General features: G+C 40.5%; 1 protein-coding gene across 1 annotated transcript in view; it reads right to left on the minus strand.

Annotated features, from left to right (window-relative positions):
- Positions 1 to 25,108, minus strand: part of igsf11 (immunoglobulin superfamily member 11) — an 88,519-nt gene that overhangs the window by 37,393 nt on the left and 26,018 nt on the right. The gene's annotated exons all lie outside the window — the stretch shown is intronic.

Consider the following 25,108-nt stretch of genomic DNA (forward strand, 5'->3'; position numbering starts at 1 on the left):
GCCTAACCATGGAGTAAGCTCCAACAAATATATACAGCCTGCTCTTAACCGTTAAGCGCCAGATAATGACTGCACTAAGACACATACTTACCCATAATCCACAAACAACCTGAAGTGCAAAAACGCCAAATCCATGACAACCTACTGCTACTTACTGTAAGCATAATAATAATAAGTGTCTCCTTGTAGCACTTAAAAATTACTACACAACAAACTCCGGGACACGTGGTGCAGACACACCAAAGACAAGTTCCACTGATTACACACTTCATTGATACTTTACAAACACACAAACACACAAAGGCCACTATTACAGATTTCATTCACACATTCCCAACTTTGCCTGCTAATATCCAAAAGAAAATAAAGGGCAAAATATGCTACTATGTTGACAAATGAAGTTAAAAGACCACAACATAATTGAACAGTGGTGAGCCGTCAGGGCCCTCTAAGATATTAATAATAATATTTTAAAATATATATTTTTTTAAAGTTATATTTTTCATTAGTTTTAGCAAAATAACTTGATTTAATTGTATTTAAAATAACATTTCTAAAGAAATAAATCCTTTGAATCTGCCTATTCAGTTTCTGTTGGAATGTGAAAGCTCGTCTCTGCGAGTTACTGTGAAGAGAGGAGCTGATTGGTGGTCCTGCTGTAAATTAACAGAGGGCCCACTATAGTAACTCAACGAGAGAGTAATGTCAACTTTTTCGAGGGAAGGGGGGGGGGTCAGAGGGCCTAGGTATAAAAGTCACGGCTCGCCACTGTAATTGAACAATCAAACCAGTAAATGGAAGGGATCTAAGGAAAGTCAGTAGGGTGTGGATGTGTGAGAAAGTGCTATACAGTTTTCCTGAAAAACAAACAAACGAGAGGTACCAAATGCCACATTGCAAAGATGTGTGGGAAGGACAAGCTGGCTTACTTGTCATTTACCAGCAAATCATATAATCACTTGTCTGATGCTTTACATTAAATCAGTTTCAGTGGGAACTGATTTTAGACTGCAGCATTCCTAGCAGGCTCTTACAAAGTTAGTGAGATCGGAAAACGGACCCTAGTGAAGACAGAGCAGCCACAGAGAGCAGGAGTGAGAGACATTAGCCCTGGGGACAGACAGGGGGATGATCAGCACATGATGCAGCCCTATTTGACAAGGATACGCTTTGTAGACTTAGTCTCTCACACACACACACACACACACACACACACACACACACTCACACAAACACAAGCACTAAGACACGCGGATGAAAAAAAAACACCTAAAACCACACATTTCTGGTTCCGCAGTCATAGCTGGGTGTGATCACATGTGTAGAAAATAATTCAGTTCTTGTTTTGACATATCTGAATGTCCTAAATAAATAAAGGACATATCATTTGGGACAAAAACACAAGCTCGTAAAACAAACAGAGTCAAGTCCATTCCTCTATTTGCCATCTAACATCTATAGTGGGACAAAACAGAGTAACCAAATAAGGGAAAGTGATAGACACTGAGGGGATATTGTTAAACTTTCCATCTAAATATAAAAAGTGACAGTCGCTTCCACTTTGCAATTATCACAAACTGGTTTTCACACATGAATCCCAGAGAGGGTATGATTTAGCCATAAGCCTATCCAAGGATCGTTTTCCACCCAGTGGAGGTTTAAATCACACACAGCTTCAAAAACATCCCACGATAGCTCCGAAGGACCATAAACACTTTTGCTATGATAACACCGGGTCAGATTCAAGGCCAAGTATGGAGACATGAGAGGTCTGCCCAGAGACAAGCATTAGATACTGTTGACTGTGAAGACATACAGGGTGGGAGGGCGGCAGACTCCAAGATATTAAAGACTAATCACAGAAATGTGTAGGGGAAAACAGGCGAGTTGTTTTTGTTATTTATAATTGTGTTAATTTAATTGAGAAAAATCCTGATTGCACTTATCCAAATGGGATGTGTGTATTAATACAGTCTGGTCATTGAACTTTAATCTACTTCTTGATCAAACTCCCATTATTTGATCAGTAATTGACCAAAGAAAACAGAACAGATGCTTTTCGTTTTCTCGTTTTGAATGTAACCGCTCAAACACAAATTGCAAGTAAGCCGAAACTGCCAGACTTAAAGCACATTCATTAGGCAGGTAACCTAGCGAGGCTGGTTTAGATGAGAGGATTTAGGAGCCTGGTACAGTCTTTGAATATAGAGTTGGTGTAATTTCCATCCAATCCCTGAGATTTCGCACTAGCTCCTGTGAAAAATCACACTTAAAGGAGCTCCAGTAAGCAGGGGCTTAATTGGCTGTGACGTGAGATGCATAATATCAGCGAACTCTCTATTTAAAACACTGTGATAGAGCACTCAGATACATTCAAAAACACACACACACAATCAACCTCATACCAATTGTACACAATTACTGTATCCAGACACACACAAGGGTAAGTGGGTAGACCACATCTACGGATCTATATACAGCGAGAAAAGCAGTTTAGAGGCATCCGCAAATCATGCAAATAGATGAAGTCACACCTTTCACAGCCTGAAAACGGGAAGAGAGGGGGAGGGAGAAAGAGAGGTGTGTGTGTGATTCTGTGAGTGTACTCAATTGGAACCAAGAACGAGCAGGTCAACTTCTGGCATAAATCACATTGAACGTGTAGCATAAAGAAAACATTTTGTTGTTGTTTGGCCCACAACAAGAATACATTATACAGTAAAGGTCATTATCGCCTCACAGTTGCTAGCAGCTCTGAACCCTTTACAGTATGCGTAGTTGTTTACATATTTGCACAGATACTTAACCTGTAAGATATTCACACGCTGTACTGTAAAGCCCTCATCAATCGTCGGTAACCCTGCCTGCTCGTTAAACTGCGCGAAGCTTGAATACCGCTGATTTATTGCTTTCCTTTTTGATTGATTGCACTCAATGGCTCTCATGCTCTTGGTATGAGCTCTAAATGATTGGAATAGATTCTGAAATACAGCGTGGTTAGTAACAAGTAAAGACTCTGTGTAATCCATCTGGTAATTACATACTGGTAATGTTCTGTGGATTTAAGACTAGTATGAAAGCTATTTATTCATTCACGGTTCACTTTAAGCTGATTAACGAGCCAAGTGATCGCTGGTGAAGAATCATTATTTTGACCCGTTAGCTCCTTCAGCTTGTTAGACATGCTTGCGAGGAATGTGTCCTCTGGTGTTGGTGTTTTGCATATTAAAGGACATTTATAAAACATGTTGACTTAATTTCTGAAAAAAATGGGAGGTCTTTAAATTGTTTTTGATTATACACTATGTCTTATGAAATATGCATTCAAAGAGAATACATGAAACAAGCTTTAAGGATGCAATTAGTAAATTGAGCCGGATGTCTCAAAGTAATGATATGCCAATGCAAATGCTCTTCAAGGGAGACATAAAATGAGAATGATAACGGACGCTTTTTTAGCCTTGCGGTACTGTACATCTTTAGAGATATCAGGTAATGGACATGGCTTATGCTATTAGAGGCTAATTACAGCCGGACCACCAGAGCAGCTAGATATAATACATAGCCGCAGTAATCATAATACACTCCTAAATTAGAAGGAGAAATCACCTTGACACTGTATGACTGTCACAGGTGCCATTTACTGGTAGGGGATATTTGTGAATTGCTCAATCTCACAACAAACATCCACACTCACTGTCCCGTCACTAACCCTTTACTAAGCAGAATGACACTTCTGGACACATGAATCCAGCGGTATGTAGGGGCGTCTGGGAAACCGTTCCGAATTAGCACGAACCACGAATTAGGTATTTGAAAGATAGACGGACCGACCAGGCCCCAGCTTGGTATTTCAACATGACAAAGATGAAACTGTACACCGTGTCTTGGAATAGCCGCTTCACTTAGCGGCACCGGCAACTTGATCCCTTCACTTTCACTGGGGTCAAAGAAGTATCTCTCACCTTCTCTGTTTCTTTCAAACAAATCTCCCTTTCTGTCACACACACACACACACACACACACACACTGAGTACACGGATAAATTGGTTTGTAAGGCCTGGCCTGGTGCGTAAAACTCTCAAAATAACCGTTGACACGATTTTCTCCACCATTCAAATGCCACAGCTGCTGTTGAGTAAAAATAGTACCGTCTTCTTGAGGTGTCTCACAAGAAGTCATATGCGAGGTGCTGATTGGTGATAAGACTGGATCCTATAAAGTAAATCACATGCCGCAGACTACAAAGACATACAAAGTAAGGATACAATCCTGATAAAGCTGGTGCAATGATGTGGAACCATTAAGATAAATGTCAAGTGGAGCTTATTCAGTGGAGTGGAGAGTAGTGGAGCTTGTGTTAATCTTTAATACTCTTCAGTATGCATGGTTTCAACAGGTATTTTTCATTTGTTACATTTTGATCAGATGCTGTGGAAGACCGAACCTTCTGAATTTCTCTTATGCAACTGTAGACATAACGTGCTCCTCTTAATCACAAAAATACAACTAATCTAAATGAATGTCTCATACAGTACAACTAAAGTTAATTCTGTAAACATACTTTGACCAAAAATATAACGTATACATGGATCAAACCATATACTTAAATGCAACAAAATGTACATCAAACAGTTTAATTTGTTTGGACTTTCTTTCTCAGTGAAATAAGAAAAGGAAGTAAAGGAGGCTGAATAGATGTTCTATATGTGAAGAGTAGTTGGGTTACATGCGGAGAGGAGGTTGTATCGGAGCAACTAGACATCCTCCTAGATCAATATTTTTCATATATTATATGTTCACGTCACGTGTACTATTTTTGTCCTATTGATAATTGTATTATGTTGTTGTATTCTGTACACTCAACATCTTGTCACCTCTGTCTGTCCCTCTCAATTTTCCCTGATCAATTTTAGTTTTAACAGAGAAACAGAGGGCATCATCTGCTGTACAGACTGTGAAACCCCTTGAGACAAATCTGTAATGTGTGATATTGGGCTGGATGAATCAAATGTACTTGACGTGATGGTAGGTAGGTAGGATATATCTGCTGAGACGTATTCAGGTGTGATGTGAGCAGATCGATGGGCCGAATGACGCAGGCTCGACATCACACTGTGCGAGGCAGAAGGCGTGACAGGAGGCTGCTCAGCCAGGTGTTCACAGACACACAGGGCAGGACGGGGCCGCTGAACAGCTGGGTGAGGTCACAACCTGTGATGCCAAAACATCCATGTAGAGTCCCACTACAGGAAAGTCCAAGCACAGGGTGGCAGAGGGAGGCCAGACGTCGCTGAGCTGGATAGACATGGGATTGATTTGTAGCGAGTATTATGACATAATATTATCTAATGTCTAGTAAGGTACGGATAAATGCAAAAGGGGTGAACTTTGACCTCCTTTTGCTACACCATGAAAAAACTGCCCCACAAAAAAACTGAAAACTTTGATTTAAAGTGATTTTTAATGGACTTGCTTTAGTATAACGCAATAGTTATGTTGTTTAAACACTCTTTTGGGAGGTGTGTGGCGCAGTGGACTAGTGCGTTGGTGTTCGGATCAGGGGGAGCACAGGTTCAAACCCCACTGCAGTCAGCATGTCGTTGTGTCCCTGGGCAAGCACCCCAAATTGCTCCTGTGGGGATTGGCCACAGTATTGAGTACGTTAGTCGCTTTGGATAAAAGCGTCTAACAAGTGACATGTAATGTAATGTAATGATTTCACAATCATTTACTGCATGTCTTTTAAGTGAAATCTCACATACTGACAATAGATGTATTGATTAGAAAAATTATAAAGTTAATAGAAAATATATAAATATATAATGAAAAAAAGTTCAGCATGCATTGCAAGCTCTAAATTCAACAGGCAGTTGTTAATATTCATCAACAAATTAAAGCCAGTATAATTATGCAAAACAGATCCAAAATATTCTGAAAACAACCTCTTCCACATTTTAAATTATATTACTAACATGCCTGATTAGTTAACCAAATATGCAAGACAATCAGCTCAGAGTCAACTTTGCCTCCACCAACACATTCATATTCATATTAGTTAGTTTGAACTTGCTGCTACTTCCTCCAGGCATCCTTCAAACAGCAAATAACAAAAAATAACAACCGCAAAACCTGTGAAAGAGGAGTGAAATAATTGTCACTCCATTGTTTATCTATCCTACCCTTTGAAGCTGGTTCTTTATAATAATGTAAAATGCACCTCGGCTTCTCATAAGGGTAATATGTGGTGTTACATCCCTTGAAAACATTTTCCACTGGAGATTAGTTTATAGCACCATTCACACATCACCTCAGTTGCGTTGGGAGACCAGTAAAGGGCGGGGCTACAAATAGACTGCAGCTTCTGCTCTCTGTGGGACTAAAACACATACAAAGTGATGACAACTCACAGCTTTAAGTGCAAACTTCTCATGATACCACTGGTTATTGCAAAACCTGTGAGACTGCGCTCGGGATATATGGATTTAATATACACCTAAAAAGATTAAATATAAACCCAATACATAAAATATGCCGCTGGGGAAATTAAGCCTCATCAACAGGAATTCTTTTTTCAGTTAAATATTGTATCAAAAAAAATCTCATTATTAGTTTGGGCAGGGATAAACTGTACAGTGGGTGTGATCAAGTGGAGGATGAGTGTGACTTCCTTTGGTGAGAAGCAGGGGTGAGATTTGTCAAACTCAAAAAGCCACAGTGGATGTGATAATAATCATCCAGTGTGTGACCGTGATGGTGTATCTGTTGGTGTGCAGGTAACACATCTCTGCATCTGGAAAGCTGTATCTGCAGAGAACAAAACATGTGAGATTGGCTGTAATGTTATTTGTTGTCTTCAAATGAATCAAAAAACAATGTAAGTGGTCTCACAGCCAAACAAAACACGATGCCAGTCTGACTGGAGGGAAACTAAAATGTGGCTATCATAGTGTGAACCAGAGAGGCTACCCAGAGCCATTTAGCCAACGAGAGGACAAGCACTGCAAGCCAAGCAGAAGAACTGCCTGGAGCAAGGGAGACGACTGTGTGTGTGTGTGTGTGTGTGTGTGTGTGGGTGGGTGGGAAAGTGTGTGTGTACATTTGTGTAATGTAGCCCACTGACACTGCAGCTTTGCTCTCTTTATGTATGTAACTGGAGTTCTGTGAGTGAGCAACCGAGCTATAAAGGCCTGTAGTGTGACAGACATTTACCTCAGACAGCACTGTAGAAGTATTGTATTTTATTAGCACAAGTGATCCAGTCAAGGTGTGGGGGGCGGTAGTGGGGGTCAAATGAGGGCTTGCTCTTAATTTCTCCAACCTTGTCAAGTGATGTGTAAGAAAGAAACTGGTGCATAAGCTGATACCGAGCTGGCACTGACAAAGACAAAAGGTTTTCACATCCATCGCTTCCTCCATCCAACCATCAATCCATCCGCCCGTCTATCTCACTGTCCTCAGCTGTTTCTCTATTGTTATTTTCAGGCACTTTCATCACAACACAGACTGCCAACTGGCCAGAAAACAGTACACACACACACATACACACACACACACACACACACACACACACACACACACACACACACACACACACACACACACACACACACACACACACACACACACACACACACACACACACACACACACACACACACACACACACACACACACACACACACACACACACACACACACACACACACACACACACACAATTCTGCAGAACAAATATGCATATCAGACATGAAAGACCTTAAAAGACCATTTTATTCACCGTTACAAACAACAACTCTTAAAACCTGCACAACAAAGTACTGTTTCAGTTCAACTTGGGCACTTTGTGTTAGACTCTGCATGGTTTCTTTCTCTTCCCAATATCACCATTAATCTGATATGGCACAGGCCATCTGTAGCTGACATCAGGAAATCACTGCTCACATGGCGTCTGTGTGTCTGCGTTAGTCTGTGTCACAGAAGCGCTGCAGGGGGGGAGGGAAGAAGCAGTGAAAAGTTCTTTCCTCCCTTGATGAAAAGTAAAGAAAAATCAAGATAAAGTAATTTGCATTCGGACCAGAGAAGAGTTGTGGTTGAACTCGCTCAGTGGAAATACTTTATTCCATCCTTGGGGAGTCAATCATTGCATCAACCAAAGCCACGAGTAAGCCCAAATCTGGCCAGCTAGCACATTAGGACTCACTGCAATGTACAAATCAAAACAGAGTCATTTACTGTGTTTTGGATTATTTATCAAAGAGACTCAAACGCGATTCATGCCTACTTAATGAGAACAAGTAATGACAAACCTGGAATTGTTTATATATAATAGCTTTTGGTGATAATACTTAAATTGTGGCTGTATTGTCTGTATGCTGTACAGTTCATGACATAAATCCAGTGTAATCAATACCTGCCACAACCTACAGTAGAACTACTGAATCACACATGCCGTTACCCCTGAATATAAAAAGAGTGATGGCAGTGTATGAACAGCCTGTATTGCCTTTTTCTCTCCCTCCTGTTGTGCTGCTCTCATAACACAACACAAGGGCAGCCCGTTACCATTGAGGCCTGATAAATGGCAGACTTCACCCTCTTCTGCTTCCCTTTTCATAAACTGGGAAATAAAGCTCTGCTGGTATTGAACCTTCCCCACTGAGCCCGCTGGGACAATCTCATACCATTATAGTACATTCTGTTTCCTTGCTTTATTTTAGTACAGTAGCAACAAATATGAGGTTGTAAATGGCTTCATCTGTTTGAACGAGACGATGTGATGCAAGACATAATGTGCAGTAACAGGGGTTTCTCTACTCCAATATACAAGGATCATTAAACTTCAGTTGGTAATTCAATTACATTTGATTTTCTGTCTATACCATCTTGCATGAAATAAGACTCAGTGCGGTGCAGGTTAAGTGAGCCAACTTAACGTAAGCTGCTATCATAACCTTCTGCTCCCTCTTCGATGAGCTCATTACATTCGAGAGCTGATTAATGAAGACAGTATACATCACTGGTATTCTAACAGGCAAATAAAAGCTGCTCCTTACAAGTGAGAGCTGCTGATTAAAATGAGCAGTCGATTGACTTCATTAAAAAGATAAAACATGGGTATTAAACTCTACACTTTAAGGACCTCCTTTGTGTTAAGGCATATGAACATACATACAGTACACCCCTCATGTCTTGTAATGTCAGTCCTTTTTGCTCAACCATCTTCTTTCCTGCTTTCTACAACATTTAAAATATTTATTAGAGGAGTTCCTAAACTTTTTCAGTTGCAAACCCTTCGTTTAAGCAAGAAAATCCCTGCAAACAAAGCATTTCTTCATGTTTCAAATCTCACTTCCTGAGGTTGCTACATGGCCAGAGGAAACAACGAGTGCTCTTTCTAAAAGGTACAGTAGATAAATGAAGCTGCTTTGATGTATTTGTAAGACGTGGAATGGATTTTATATAAAAGAATAGTTTGACATTTTAGGAAAAGGCTGAATGTCGAGTAAACATTTTTATTCATCTAGCCAGCAGGTGGTTATAAAGATTTGAGAAAGGCATTTGTTGTATCTGTTAGGCTGCTTTATTAAAACCTAAATCGAATTTATTTAAACTATACATTTTTGTTGATTTGTATCAATGTCTATATTGAGATGAGTGGAAAGATCATATCATAGGTATCCTTTAACTGAGCAAAGACAGATTAATCAAAGTAAAGGTCAACATAAGGTCGTACTTCACACAGTCATATCAAAAATGTCCTTTTCTGACCTTGGAAGAGGGGACGAATCTCTACAAACAAACCTATTTCTGCAAGGACACGGCCGACCACAGTAATATCTCCAGCGGGTGAAAGAAACATATTTCATATTATTACACCAGTTCTCACTTATGTACGGACCGAGCCGAGAAACTGAACATTTCTTAGCGGTATGGTGTCTGTGTTTGAATTTCCAGCCATGATCGACTCTTGAGGTGCCGTGAACCACCCTCGGTTTCACTTCAAGTCTGAGCTGTGTCTCTACACGCCAAATACTAATAGAGTTTACATCAAAGATTTCCCTCCCACTGTGACAGCCAAGTAGATAGATACACTCACACAATCTCTCTGCCACCTCCTGCCCTTTCCTCCCTCCTTCTCTCCTTCCCTCCTCTCCCACCTCCGGGGGGTGTTGGTAGCAGCGTGGAGTATCGCCTTGCTCTGCACCCAGTGGCTCGATGATGATTTATGGCTGAGGAGAGCCGGGGGGTTTGGGAGATGAAGTTGGTGGATGGCTAGGTACAAAATCACTTGTGGCGGTGTATGAAAGTGAACCATGATGAATTAATCTAGTCGCTGTATGTCAATCAAAATGATCTTCCTCCGGCATACAGTAGGTTTCAGATGCAGAGGCTGAAGGTAGTTTCTTTCTACATTCACACCCATGTAGAATGAAGATGTAAGGTGTTCCCTCTCCGTTAGAAGAGAAAAGCCTCAAGATGCCCTCGAGAATATTGATATTATAACAAAACCAAATAATCTAAATATTTTTATTTAGATGTAAAGTGGGTAGTTTACTTACACGTAAAAACAAAAGGCACAACAATTAAAACTCACATTCACCTCTGATTTAATGCATTTTAGAATATATCAACTAACAATTGTGGCCCATTGTGTAATCATTAAGGAAGAGACAAAGAAACATAAGAAAAGAATTCGGATGTTTGTGGTGAAAAATGCGTTGATCTGAACAAAAAAGCCCCATTCTTCATTGTTCTGCTTAATACATGTGTCAGTAAGCATCAGTGCACAAAGACACAAATGGGAAAATCAGGATAACTGACATGTAGAAATATAATGGAGTAATGGCACACCACGATAACAAATGACCTGTGTTTTACCTGCTGTGGATTACCTGCACATGTAATATAATAACTCATTTAAATGCATGTTTTGCAGATATAATAAGGAGAGCCACAGAGAGGTTCTTGTATAGTATGTTAATATACATTTATTCAATATGAATAAAATTATACATATATGCGGTAGAGGGAACCCCTGTGATGTGTGGCTCTCAGTAAGGAGCCGCTCCCTACGGCTCACTGAATCACTGAAGTCGCACGCAGCATATAAAACAGCATATGTCTCCTGGACATTTACAAGAGTCAGTAAAAGAGGGGACATTTTCTGTTACACTGTAAGGAATACCTCTCTGAACAAGCCCTAGTATTAAATTGTGTTTCTTTTAAACATAGCTACTTCAATATTATTGCGGATGGTGCGTGTTTTTGTTGAGTTTAAGTGGCATCAGGTCATTATCCTTTGGTTTAATAGGAATGCTTCATCACACCTTATGTATTTGAGCCACAACAGCATGAGTGAGCAACTTGCAGTGGCCAAAAGCGCCCATCGACCAGTTGTCCGTACTCTATGCATACTGTATGAGTCATACTACAGCAAGTCACACTGACAGATTGTGCTTTGCTCTCCATCTGAGTCCGTTCATATGTCAGTGATATCACAGCTACATAATTGTTGCTCTGCCATTTCTGTCATCTCCCAGTGACCATAATGTTTGTGATGAATAACTGGAAATCTGTTGATCGAGGTTCCAAAGGGACATGTATTTATTGTTTTTCAGTCATTGCCTGACACTAAACTGTGAACACAGTATCAGTACTGAACGTAAAGGATGCATATGGTGATATTCTGTATGTTTTACCCTGAATAAATACCATGGAAAGACTAGATAATGTTTTAATAAATGGATCTATCCAACAAGTGTTGTATTCAAAGTCTGATACATCTCATCCCTCTTTGCCATCACACCTCTTTTGCTGTGCAAAATAAAATAATAATAAATAAAGTTTGATGGAGTCACACGTTTGCATCTAGTGACATTTGTTTATTCATTATCATGAACAAATATCTTTGTTGTTGACTAAATCCCATATACACCTTCTTGCTGCCATAAATATTCCCTAGAGAGCATCACGTGTGTAATATCCCACTGCATTAAATAGTTAAAAACATTTATTTTTAAAAACTGGTATCCATCTGTTTTTGGACAGATTGTTAGATTTGTTTTAAAAGAAACAATTCATTGGTGACCCACTTTTCAAGATGTTGGTCTTTAGTAGGGACTAATGGGTAGCTAAATATTTTAATTGTCAAAAGTCAAACAGCTGTTGTATCGACGCACCTTATAAAGTTTGACTGCTGAGCCCATATACTGTACGTGTCTTTATGACACTCCATAACCCCTCATGAGCTTCATAGCATCATTTAATACTGCTGGCTGACTTCAACTTGTATGAACCTCATGGGCTTGGTTCTGGTTGGACTCAATCTCTACTAACAATTTGTTTTCACAATTTTCTCTCACAATTGGTTCACAAATATGGTGAAAATTGCGGTAAAGTCAATTTGCAGTTAAGGCTGGAGGCAGGAAAAAAGCTATATCAGTTCTTATTTTTGTCACAGTCTGTTGACCGTCCTGTCCTCCATCAGGATATATCAAAGCTCTACAACTGGCCCACTTCCCTGCATGAGGCGACAATAGCGTCACCACGCAGTAATGAATCAAATTAAGTGGAATGTCAGCTAGGCTAACAGAGCTCTCCTTCTCCTCTCAGCATGAAAAGGAATAGTTTCATGCCTCCAATTTGTCTTTCCATGCCCTCGCTGGTATATATTTTTGCGTTTCATCTAAAAAACAGGAACAAAAATGATGCTTCTGGCAAAAGAAGAAGAGGGGAGAATCAAATTGGAAATGTAGAATCTTTATTCATGTCTAGATTCAGAGGTAGAGGTAGAGGTGTTGCCTGGTGTAGAGCAGGCCATACCTTTGGGTGTGATGTCAATATATGCGATAACATAAATTACATCCCAAGGAAAAGACATGCAACTCCACCTCTTTCTTTCTTTCTTTTCCCCCCTCCCTCTTTCCTATGTAGATTACATAAAAGTGATATGAAGGGAGAGTGATACTTTACAGTGACAGAAGAAAGAGAACGACACAGCAATATGTTGATGATATGGTGATGAGCAAGACAGAAGATGAAAGTGTGAGTACAAGGCAGGAAAGAGAGGGCAATCATTCTGAATGACTAAATATGCAGTGAGGCTTGTATACAAGTGCGTAAGTTACAGCTCTTATGTGCCTTTGGTGTAATAAAAAGAATATGTTTTACATCTAAAGCAGCCAACTAAGGCCTCTGGACACAGGAAGTAAACAAACCAATTTGTTTTTGTCAGTGTTAAACCTCCAGCCAACGTTTTTTTTTGTTTACGTTAAGTGAACTTGATTACTTAATACTGTTATACAATTATACTAACCCGTAACGTATTAATAGGATCACTGTGGGAATCACTGCAGATTTTAAAGGTTGGTAGCTTCTCACACTGCCTTTACTATGGACAGAAAATAAACCCAAGAAAAGGAATAAAGTTCTCCTCTTTTTGATGTAATCCTAGACCACTCCCCAAAGTTCTGGTCTTGTGAACATTCAGTAGGAAATGATGTGTTCCTTTCAAAGCATTGTGGTTGTAGTCACTTGTTGGATAGTTATATTTCACTGAGAACTTTAGGATTTAATTGACACAATCTACGTCACATGGGCTGCATTCAATTCATTTCACCTACATACTTATTTGGTTTGGTTTAAGAAGAGCCATAGATCTTAGATTACTCTGATAGTGTAATGTTTGGGTTTGTTTGAAGGGATCATTTCCATGGAGTAATTGTTCAAAGTCATGACAGCTGGGTGTGCATCTTTTGTAAACCAGCTATATGTACTATTGTTAAGTGACAAACACAGTAAACTTTGCTTTAAATTATACCATACCAGTAAAAAAAAAAAAACGGTCAAGACATGAGAATATTCTGCAAAAAATAACAATTATTGGTATAACTCTCAAAATGTAGTGCTGTAATTTTGGTTTATTCCAAAAGTTTAAGTCCCGGGAAAAAGATGTCCCTCATTTATTTAAAGGTATTTTCTTAGTATATGTGAGCAGGAGGTTTGACGTTTCCCATTATGACTTGTGAAGGTTGCACATTAGGATAACAATTATCTTCCAAGTTGGGATGCAACAAAATCCTGCTCATACATCCACGACTTTCATTTTCTTTTAAATCACCGCATAAAAACGTTATCTCTGCAACAGATGAATGCAAAAACAATCTCCTATTGTCAAATTCTCGGCAGACATTAATCTGCTCAGTAAAAGTCAAATATTCACGTGAAGTAACAATAAGCAGTCCACAGAACCGAAGTAACTAAAAAGGTAAATACAAAGAAATGCCAATAAATTGCTATGTTGTTAAAAACCATAAAACCTGCTATTGTATTAAAAGAAAAATGCTGTCTTCTTGTGTCTTATTTTCAGATAGTCTGTACATCTGTCAAAACTAGGAATGATATTAAACTGCCTAAATCAAATCTGGACATGAAGCATATAATCATATACTACAGTATATACTCTCAATACTAATGAGATAGAGGTAAGAAGAAAGGACAGATGTATTTTTATGTACAAATGATCAACCCTCTCTAAATCCTGGATAGAGAAAGAAATTGACAGAGAAGCAGAGAGAAGTGGTAGAGAGAGAGCAAAGAAGAGTGAGAATGAATGAAAAAGAAATTGCAAGAGAGTGAGATTATCCGTGGCATTTCACTATGGTTCTAATCCATACTTTACAATATTGTCGCCCAGAGCCAGACCGTAAATATGTCATCCACAGAGGAGAGGAACTATAGGAACACTTAGCAGACAAATGGGCAGGAGGGGAGAGAGGATATTACACTGTAGACTGCGGTAATCTGTCTCTGGTATGCTTCTATGGGTAACAGAGTGTAACAAACACTCTAACCACTATTCTATCATAGGGCAAATGTAACTATATATATTATGCAATTTTGTGTCAAAATGTTACCCAAAACTATGCTAATTCATGACTTTTAACTGATTGTGCTAATACCCCTACTCTGAACCTCCCGCCTTCACTTCCTCCCCGCGAGTCTCTGTAACATTTACGAAAACATTCGGCTCGAGGAATTTTGAGAGCGCTGTTTCGAGAGAGAGGGTCTATTTGCATCGCCAGTCTCACAACTCAAAAGGTGTTTCCACTATCTTGGGGGCACGGCGAGAAGATGAATAAGAGAAGAGGCATAAGACTGGCTCTATATATAGCAGGTAATCTGTCATCTCATTTTTTGTCATATCCCTTCCCATAGTTTTTGCTTTGAGGAATGAGGGATTGATGTTCGGAAGATCAGAGGAAGAAAGGAGGGAATCTTGGAGGATTGGAGAGAAGAGAATAGGGAGAGAGAGCAAGTGTGTGTGTGTGTGTGGATGAGTGTGTGTGTTGGGAAGAATAAGGAGGGTGCCCGCGCTGAGCAACTGATGACTGCTGTTTTCAGAGACTCAGTTGGAGCTGGCCGAAGTCCAAGCAGAATAGTTCAACAACAAGAAAACAAAGTAAAACTATACATGTAACACTTCAGTGTCAAAACATTTCCGCTGATTTCCATCCTACATTGCAAACATTTCATTTCCTGTCGACCTGCAACACTATGCTGCCCCGAGTCACATAGTTCTAAAGTGGATATTGTTTTGAATGTCAGATCTGATGGGTGAACTCCCTGGCAGAGAGATCAGTTGGAGACAAATAGGTCTTGTTCACAAGCGCACACACACACACACACACTCACACACACAGACACACACACACACACACACACACACACACACACACACACACACACACACACACACACACACACACACACACACACACACACACACACACACACACACACACACACACACACACACACACACACACACACACACACACACACACACACACAGAGAAGTAACTCCTGGGAAATCCCTAACCCTGCTGAGAGGTCTTATGAAGCTTTGTTTGATAAGGTTCGCCTTGTGGTCACTTCAAAGCAGATAAGAAGGAGTGGATTTATGAGGAAAAAAGATGGAGGGATAAAAGAGAGAAAGGAACGATGGAGTGAGTGAGGAGATAGAGATGAGGCAGGATCAAAAGATGAAGCGGTACAATAAAAGAGCGTGGGTTAAAGGAAAGAAACAGAGGGATTACTCTTACAAAAATAAAACACAAAAAAGGCAGGAATGAATAAATGTAGCGGGACACACAGAGAAATAGTCACAAATAAAAGTGGAATTTAAGATATTCATGCTCGCACACACATCAAAGTCACACACCTGGGGGGATGAATCGGGAACATTTGTGAGGTTTGGGAGGCCAAATCTCTCCCTGTGCAAGTCCCAACTAAAAGCAGAAACTTGTTTTTTTGATGAGAACATATTTTTCTGCTTTCAATCCAGAAGACTCTCTGATAAGTAGATATGCTAAAGCCTGGAGGCATGCGATAATGCATATGGGAGAGTGAGGGATCATTAGAAGAACTCAACCATTCGCAGACAGTTAGCTAGCTAGCTCCATCTAGAAACACTTTCCCTGAATAATTCACAGAGGTGTAAATAAAATATATCCAGTGGCCTTCACCTAAAAAAATAAAATAGAAACAAGATAACTGCCATGCTGAGTAATGAGTTCTTCTCGAGCAGATGAGTTCAAATATGACATGCAAGCAGATGGGTAATATAAAAATGAGCTTACCTCAAAATTCAGTTATTCACATTGATATTCAAGAAGGGGGATGTATTACTTGATTTAAAACAGAATATTTCATTGATATAGCTGCCTTTGAAGAGACGGTAAAACATGCCACAGGAAAATTGTGACATCCAAGTGATGTCCAAAAGTGCTATCATCAAAAAACAATAACTGTGGAACATTGTTATCCAGAGGTGGTTGCTCGGCAGGAGCATTACTTCCCTTTAATTGTGCCAGAATAACAGATGATAGCGGAACGTTTATTGCTTTTCTCCTGCAGCGAAGAGTGCAATATTTTCTGCATTATGCATGAGCGCCAGGACGTGGACCAAATCATCCCCAAAAACAAATAGCCTCATAATGACTGGGGCGGCAAGCTGTGTGTGTGTGTGTGTGTGTGTGTGTGTGTGTGTGTGTGTGTGTGTGTGTGTGTGTGTGTGTGTGTGTGTGTGTGTGTGTGTGTGTGTGTGTGTGTGTGTGTGTGTGTGTGTGTGTGTGTGTGTGTGTGTGTGTGTGTGTGTGTGTGTGTGTGTGTGTGTGTGTGTGCTATCAGTTCTCATCACAGGCAGATGGAGGGTTGATAAGACAAGACATCAAGGTAGAAGAAGAATAATAGAACTAATATGTGTTCACTGTGTCACACAGTGGACAAACTGTCCAACCACACGCATCCCATGTATCTAGGTGTTACACTGGATAGGACACTCTCCTTCAAGAAACACCTGGAGAACACCAAAGCCAAGATCAACACCCGCAACAACATCCTGCGCAAACTAGTGAACTCCAAGTGGGGCGCAGACCCACCAACAATCCGTGCAACTGCCATGGCCCTGTGTTTCTCTACAGCAGAGTATGCCTGTTCAAGCTGGAGCCGATCACGTCACACCAAACTGGTCGACACAGCCTTGAATGACACCTGCCGCATCATCACGGGATGCATTAAGACAACACCTGTCCCGTGCCTCTATGCACTAGCCGTCATCTCTCCCCCACACATCAGACGACTGGGTATCGCTCAAGATGAACGGAGAACACAGGAGACAGACATCAGACACCCCTTGCATGGCCATGTAGCACCCCCACGCAGGCTCCGATCCAGAGCCAGTTTTGTGCAGACAGTCCTGCCCCTCCAGACAACCAAACAAGCAGCAAGGACCAACATCTGGGAAGATGAATGGCAAAGACATGACACACGAGCTCTTGAATGGCTGGACAGAGAAATCACACCAACGGAAAGCCTTGCTAGTGGCCACGACCTTGGCTGGACAACCTGGAAGTCACTCAATAGACTGCGTGTGGAACAGGGGAGGTGTAAAGCACTGATGAAAGTGTGGAACTACACCACAGAAGACACGTGCAGCTGTGGATCAGTGCAGACAATGTCCCACTTACTGGAATGTGCCGATGCCCCCCGGTGCAGTCCAGAAGACCTGGCAGAACCTACCCCATCAGCTGTGGCCTGTGCCCGATACTGGCAGAACGACATTTGAGATTGCTACGGACTCGAAGAAGAAGAAGACTGTGTCACACTGTTGATACGATGTGAACAATAGTCAGGTGAAATGGTCAACCTATGTGACAAAACTAAAATACTGACTGAGGAGAAATCAATATGTGCTCCAAGCTATTTCTCATTGTTGCTCCTGTGATTATCACTCCAGGTGGTTTAAGTATGGATCATGATGCTCTGCTGGCTCAAAGATCCTGCGTCTGGCATACAAAACATATTTTATTTCCAAAAGGTCAATCAATAAAAAAACCTGGCTAATTTCCCCTGTCCAACCTTGTATTTCTGAAAGTATGTAATAAACGGTCTCAAATGGGACCAAGGGGGATTGTGAAACTCCACTACCAAATACTGTATAGTACCAGACCTTGAAGATTCAGATTTAAAAAGCAAGAAGAAAAAGGTCACAGCTTTTCAGGACTTAACATTACCCTTTGCCCCTCTTGCATAATAAAACCGCTGATCCAAAACAACCTCTTTCTGCATTTATGGAACAGAGAGGTGCTATCCAAAGATTTCAGTTGAATTTTAGGAAAAGCTTTATAGACGTCTGATAATATTCTCCTTCCTGTCCGTCCAGTTTTATTTCTGGACCCTGTTTTCGTATCTGTCCAAATGCCAAGGTTGAGAAAGTTAAAAGATGTTTCCTGGTTGAGCCCTCAGAGACAGACATCTTAGGACAGCTGCTCCCCCTCTTCCGTCCCTCCCCCATTTATTTCACTCCTTGCCTTCCTCCCTCTGTCAATCACAGACAAACTTTTAACTCTTATCTTCCGGCCGCACCTCTCCGAACTCAACATATTTCCTCCCAATCTGTTCTCATAAAGCACTCATACTGTCCTTTTCTTCAACACAAATCTTTTTCTTTCATTTGCTTACAATGAATAATTGTTCTATTGAGGCAAATGGGTCAAGTGTGAAGTGTCAGTAGTAAGTCAGCCGAATAGGAAGGCAGTCTTTGTGTGTGTGTGTGTGTGTGTGTGTGTGTGTGTGTGTGTGTGTGTGTGTGTGTGTGTGTGTGTGTGTGTGTGTGTGTGTGTGTGTGTGCGTGCGTGCGTGCGTGCGTGCGTGCGTGCGTGCGTGCGTGCGTGCGTGCGTGCGTGCGTGCGTGCGTGCGTGCGTGCGTGCGTGCGTGCGTGACATGTATCAGGAGTTTCCTCTTAGCTCCTATTACTCTGACACAACACTTTCTATATTAGCCGCGTGACACTAACCGCTGCCTGAGCCTCAGGGCCTGACCTCATCCTACCCACAATGCCTTCCTCACCTTACACACACCTCAGGTTGGAGCTCTGAACATATTTGAATGTGAAAATGGAACACCCTTAAATACATCCTTTAAATTTCAAGTGTACTGCTACTTTTTTTTTTTAAATGACTGCAGCTCATAAAAACATATGTGTGGAATTGGAACAATATAGGCTAAAAGGCAGTAATATATCACTATAGTCACTGACCTCGTTAATAACAAATGCATTGCTGTTGTCCCTTTGTCGTGGCCTATATAATGGTACAGTTAGTCCCTACCAAACTGCAACTGTCCTTTGAACCAAACTCCACGTTTATATCCTGCAGGTCTCCGATACTTTAAGGTGTGATGATTAATGACAGCGTAGTCAAAGCTAATGAGCATCGGGACTTTGGCTGTGCCCTTTTTCTTCAATTCCTGTGGCTGGCATCTGTTCACCTTACACATGTAGAGAGAAAGTAGTCCTACCCTTGGCTGGAGGGCACAGCAGAGAGAGCTAAGATACATTATATTCTTGGCACTTCCTCAGAGAATAGGATAGAATTGGATAGAATAGAATAAACAGTATAGAATGTCAGCATTGTATTTTGTTAGGGTGTGTTTAAAGAAGTAATGTGACATTTGGTAAATACATGTATTTACTTTCCTGATGAGTTAGGTGAAAAAAGGTGTATAAAGATTGCAAATGTGAGACACAGCTAACCTTGCTTTGTCCAATGATAACTAAATCAGCATCTAGTCATTCTAATGCACATTAAGTGATACGTTATATATTGTGCAAAAAGTGTGAATGCAAAAAGTCTTAGAGGTAGGTTAAGATAAAAGTGTTTGCACATTTTCTAGTATTAGAGTTCTATCAATATTCTGATCCAACTATTGAGAAGAAAATGAATAAGTGCAAGTTGACTACCTGTGTTTATGTTTAAATCTTATAAACATAACATATTGCATCATATTTCCTTTTCCTTTTATAAAGAGACATATACAGATATCTCTGATGATTGTACATATTGTCATAAGGGCCTCCTGTAAAGTGCAAACTATGAGTCATTGCAAGGACAGGTTAATTTAAATTGGACATCTGATCACACTGAGACCTTTCAATAATTGTGTGGCATGCACTGTTAATTCCTAGTGGTGTTTGTTTCAACCTTAATAGGATTAGCATATTATAAAATACATTCTACAGAATTGAAAACTGAACTTTACAATGAGGTAAGAAGACTTGTGCTCTTTAAGGAAAGATGTCACAAATATGTCACACTGCTGTAGCCCTGTTATAGCACAGCTGCTTGCTGTGTCATTCCTCTCATGCTCACATCCCTGACCTCATAAACACTGGCTGTGGCAATGTGTGTATGTGCACGTGTGGAAAAGTGAGGTTAGAAGGTCAGAAGGTCAGAAAGGGAATGAGAATGTGTGAAAGTGAAAGAGAGAGAGAGATGAGTGACGGACAATCCGGAGAAAAGTCGTCCTTTGGCATTTTATCCTTCCACCGGAGCCGTCCAGGATGTTAACTGTACTCACTGGAGCACCGATTTCCCAAGATACATCATGTCAGGAACAAGGTGCATTATTCAACTCCACAAAGCAGCCTCTCTGAGGTGTTTACTGCAGGAAACAAAGTAGTCAGCATTTAGAAACTGCTACAGGGGCTTGAACTTGTGAGACTCTTCGGTGTGGCAATGTGGAAAAATATTTGTCACGATAACCAAAAACAAATCTCCATTACAAGTACACAGCATTATTACCACCGTGTTTGTAAGTGTATGTTAAGTTAAACTTGTCTTTGAATTTGTGCTGTATTCTCATTAATCTCTCAGAGATAAATCTTTAGCAAATTTGTGTGATATCCACGAAACAATCACAAGAAATGTCTACACCCCTTTCATAAAGACCTCTTTCATAAGTTACCCTTTTGATCAAGTTAAAACCATAGACTGGTTAAACCCGATGAATACCAAGACTGATTGCTACAACTATCTGATTGCCTGGCAGAGAGGTAAGGCCTCTTCACATGTCCATCTCAGATTCTTGAGCACAAAGAAGACACATCATATTACCAAATGTAAGATCAGACATCAATGATTGATGGTCCCAATACTAACATTGATAATGTTTATGTACTGGCAATAGATATATTCTACTTAAGGAGCAAATAACTGTCCTTTCTTACATAGACTCAATGTACTGAGACATCTTAATTTAAAACTTTTTCGGGATGGTACATACAATGAAGCTGTGATTCAAGTCTGACCTTCTATATAATTTGTATTTGTCTGACCATATTTGACCAAAGAGCAAGTAAATCAGTAAAAATATCAGTCCTTTTGAGAAGGATTTCCTTAAATGATTCTATATGCCCTGTATATGCACGGGGTCTTATATCCTGCAACAGCTTACCGCAACAAGGAGCATCGTTTAAATCTCCGCTAAAAACTCATTTTCACAAACTTGCATTTCTGCAGTGGGTGTTCAGCCGCTTTGATCTTCCTCTTTTTGAACAATGGGAGCTAGCACCGAAGCCCCCTCTAAGCCTGCCGCCCTCTCCCTCCCAACTTTCCTACCCCTCCATTGTCCTCAGATCATATTCAGTGAACTCTCATTACAGGGGAGGTAATAGACTCTTCAGCACTAAGATCCTCTTTATTATCCGTCTGCTGTGGACTACATCTCTAAGCTGATTAGCCAGAGCTGCCTTTTCAGCATTTCAATTACGAACATGTTGAATAGTCAAGCAGATTGCCTGCCTTATATTCATTTCTGAAATTCTTAGAGTGCTACGCAATGTCAAAATGGGAGTAATCCAAGAAACACATTGCAGCAGTGAGGATAAAAGGGCAACAGAAGAATGACATCATGGCAGATTGTAACATTGAACTCACAGGGAAATGGAAAAAGTAGCTTTTAACAGCAATCCAAAGGAATTTACACCAGCAGGGAGGCATGCCGTCTTAGTGTAAGTGGCCCAGCTGGCAATCTACTGTCATACACACACACAGAGAATGTGTGGCGTACTTCAAAAAACTAAAAGAGACACAAAAAAAAAAAAATTATGACCATCATCATTCATTACTGTTCAATTAAAACAAGAAATGAGCTTAGAGGACAACTATAGCTTCCAGGTGTAGACGGTTTAATTTAAGATGATATCTCTATTCTTGTTTCTGTTCTTAATTGTGAAGCACTTTGTGAAATTCGATTTCTATGAAAGGTGCTATAATAAATAAACGTATTATTATTATTATTATTCGCTTTAGCTTTGGTCAAAGTTATCTACATCTGCTTTGATATAACTGACTGCTCTGAGAGGACTGGAAAAGTGTAAGAACTGATACATGTGTCAATCAGAGTGGGGTAATGAGAAGCTGGCTCTTTAACAGCCACCTAAAAGAACGCGACATATTGCCCAGCGGGCTGTGGTCACCTACATTCTTAATCTCACTGTTAGACTGTCCCTGTTCCCGTCATTTCAGAGCAGCTTGTTGAGAAGAAGTCCCACATAGGGGACCTCATGTCTGGGAAAGAGTAAGAGAAGAGGAAGTGGGAGAGGGGGGGGGGGAATTGAGGGAGAAGTGCGGATGGATGAGGTTGTGACTCCTAGCGCTAATGGATTTGCGTCAGATGACGATAATATGATCTGCTCAGTGCTGTGTGTGTGTGTGTGTGTGTGTGTGTGTGTGTGTGTGTGTGTGTGTGTGTGTGTGTGTGTGTGTGTGTGTGTGTGTGTGTGTGTGTGTGTGTGTGTGTGTGTGTGTGTGTGTGTGTGTGTGTGTGTGTATGTGTGTGTGTGTGTGTGTGCTCTACATATGGAGTGCATGGTTATGTGATGTCATTGGCAGTCGAGCCAAAATATGATGATCTCGGGGTATTATCGGTATCTGTTTAAGGTATCCGGCTTTATCAAATACCCACTTGACACAAGAGTCATCGTGTTTTATCATTCTGTCTCTATCTGACTCTCTCCCTAATCCATTCAGTCATTGTTAATCCAGCTGTGTGCTGGTACACAAATGTGCTGAACATGGCTGTGAACCGCGTCACTGAGGTGTGGATGTCATACCTGTCTGTGTTTTTGTAGCTTACTTTATGATTGCTGTGAGCCACACAGTGACACATGCAGTGCTTTTACATTTCACATTATAGCACACTGATGCCCCTAAGTGGAGCTCATCAATGTCATATGTGCACGTCTCTACTCTGAGGTTAAGTGTTCTCGTCATGTTCTCAGTTGAATTACTTTGACAAAGAGGCCATCGTCCCTTGGAGCATCACTGTGACAGAGGAGGACAGAGGAAATAAGAGATACAGTCGTAAACTCTTGTTTCTGAAGTCGTCATTTGTCAGAGAACAACTAAAGTGGGGAAACTAGTCAGTCATTCGACCCTCTGACAGAAAGAAAGTAGTTTAGAGGTTTGAAATAATCTAATATGTGTCATATTTGACTCACAAACTGATTCAGATATCAAAACAACAATACAATGTTTGGATCAAAAACATACCACCAACTAATTTGATCTACTTTTCATCTTTTTGTCTGTTTAGCAGGTTTAATGCTGAGCAGCTGATTGCTTTATGTGGACAGCGCTACATGTATTTTCTTGCACAATAGCCTTTACACAATAGCTAAGGCATTCCTTTAATTTGGATGACATAAAACAATTTAGTATTTTACTAGTTATAGTGATTAAGCAGCAGAGACGCATTTCAACTTTAAACTCTGTTCCTAGCAGAGTGGATTTTTAGGAGTTTCATTAGAAACTAGAGGGTAGTCTGTTCTCATGATGCCCAGATTAGGATTTGACAGCTTGTGGAGAGTGGTTGGTGTGGGAGTGAAATGGATCAAGAGACAAACACTGAGAGTGTAGAGACTCATCCAGAGATTTAAACAAGTACAGACGAAAAGCAAATATACAAAGGTATGAGGAAGGGGAAGAGATCATGGATCAAGACCCATTAGAAGGAAGGAGCAGTCATATTGAGATTGAGAAGAGGAAGGAGAAGAAAAGGTGATGGAGATTGAGAGCCTGAATGGGAGGGGAAGTGAGGCATCACAATTAAAAGATGCAGCTGCGACGGATCATCGTAATATATAGAGAAAACAGGAAGAGGAAATGCAATGGTGTATAAACTAGAGTGACGGATATAGGGAGAGATGCTGAGCACTAAAACGTAGTAGAGGAGACAGCAGATGGTGGGGATTATTCTGGACTAAAATACTCTGGGATCTACAGAGGGAAGGACGCAGACATAAACCGTTACAGACTCCATCTGCCAGAAATAGACCAAAAAGAGCTGTATGTCCACCATCAGCATAATGATCAAATGCTGCCTAGATGGCAAAACCCTAAACGGCTATAAACAACAAATCTCAGTTTAGATAATGCTGCTATTACTCTTGTGTTTTTAGTAAAACAACAATTGGGAGGGATATGATTTTTTTTAGACTTAACCTAAACACATACTGCATGCTATAACTAACACATAATATTACACATTGACATAATCTAGATCATTTATTTAGGGAGTGGTATGGCTCACTAGCTAGAGTGGCCTTATCACCATTAGGCAGTATGAATGTGTGTATGAATGTGTGAATGTGGGCATGTGTTGTAAAGCACTTTGAGTGCTCTGCAGACTAGAAAGGCGCTATTTACAGTAGAGGCCGTTACCATTTTGCAGCAGGTGCAAGTGTACTAAAGTATTGAAGGA

The sequence above is a fragment of the Trematomus bernacchii genome, unplaced genomic scaffold, assembly GCF_902827165.1.
Source record: "Trematomus bernacchii unplaced genomic scaffold, fTreBer1.1, whole genome shotgun sequence".
Lineage (NCBI taxonomy): Eukaryota > Metazoa > Chordata > Actinopteri > Perciformes > Nototheniidae > Trematomus > Trematomus bernacchii.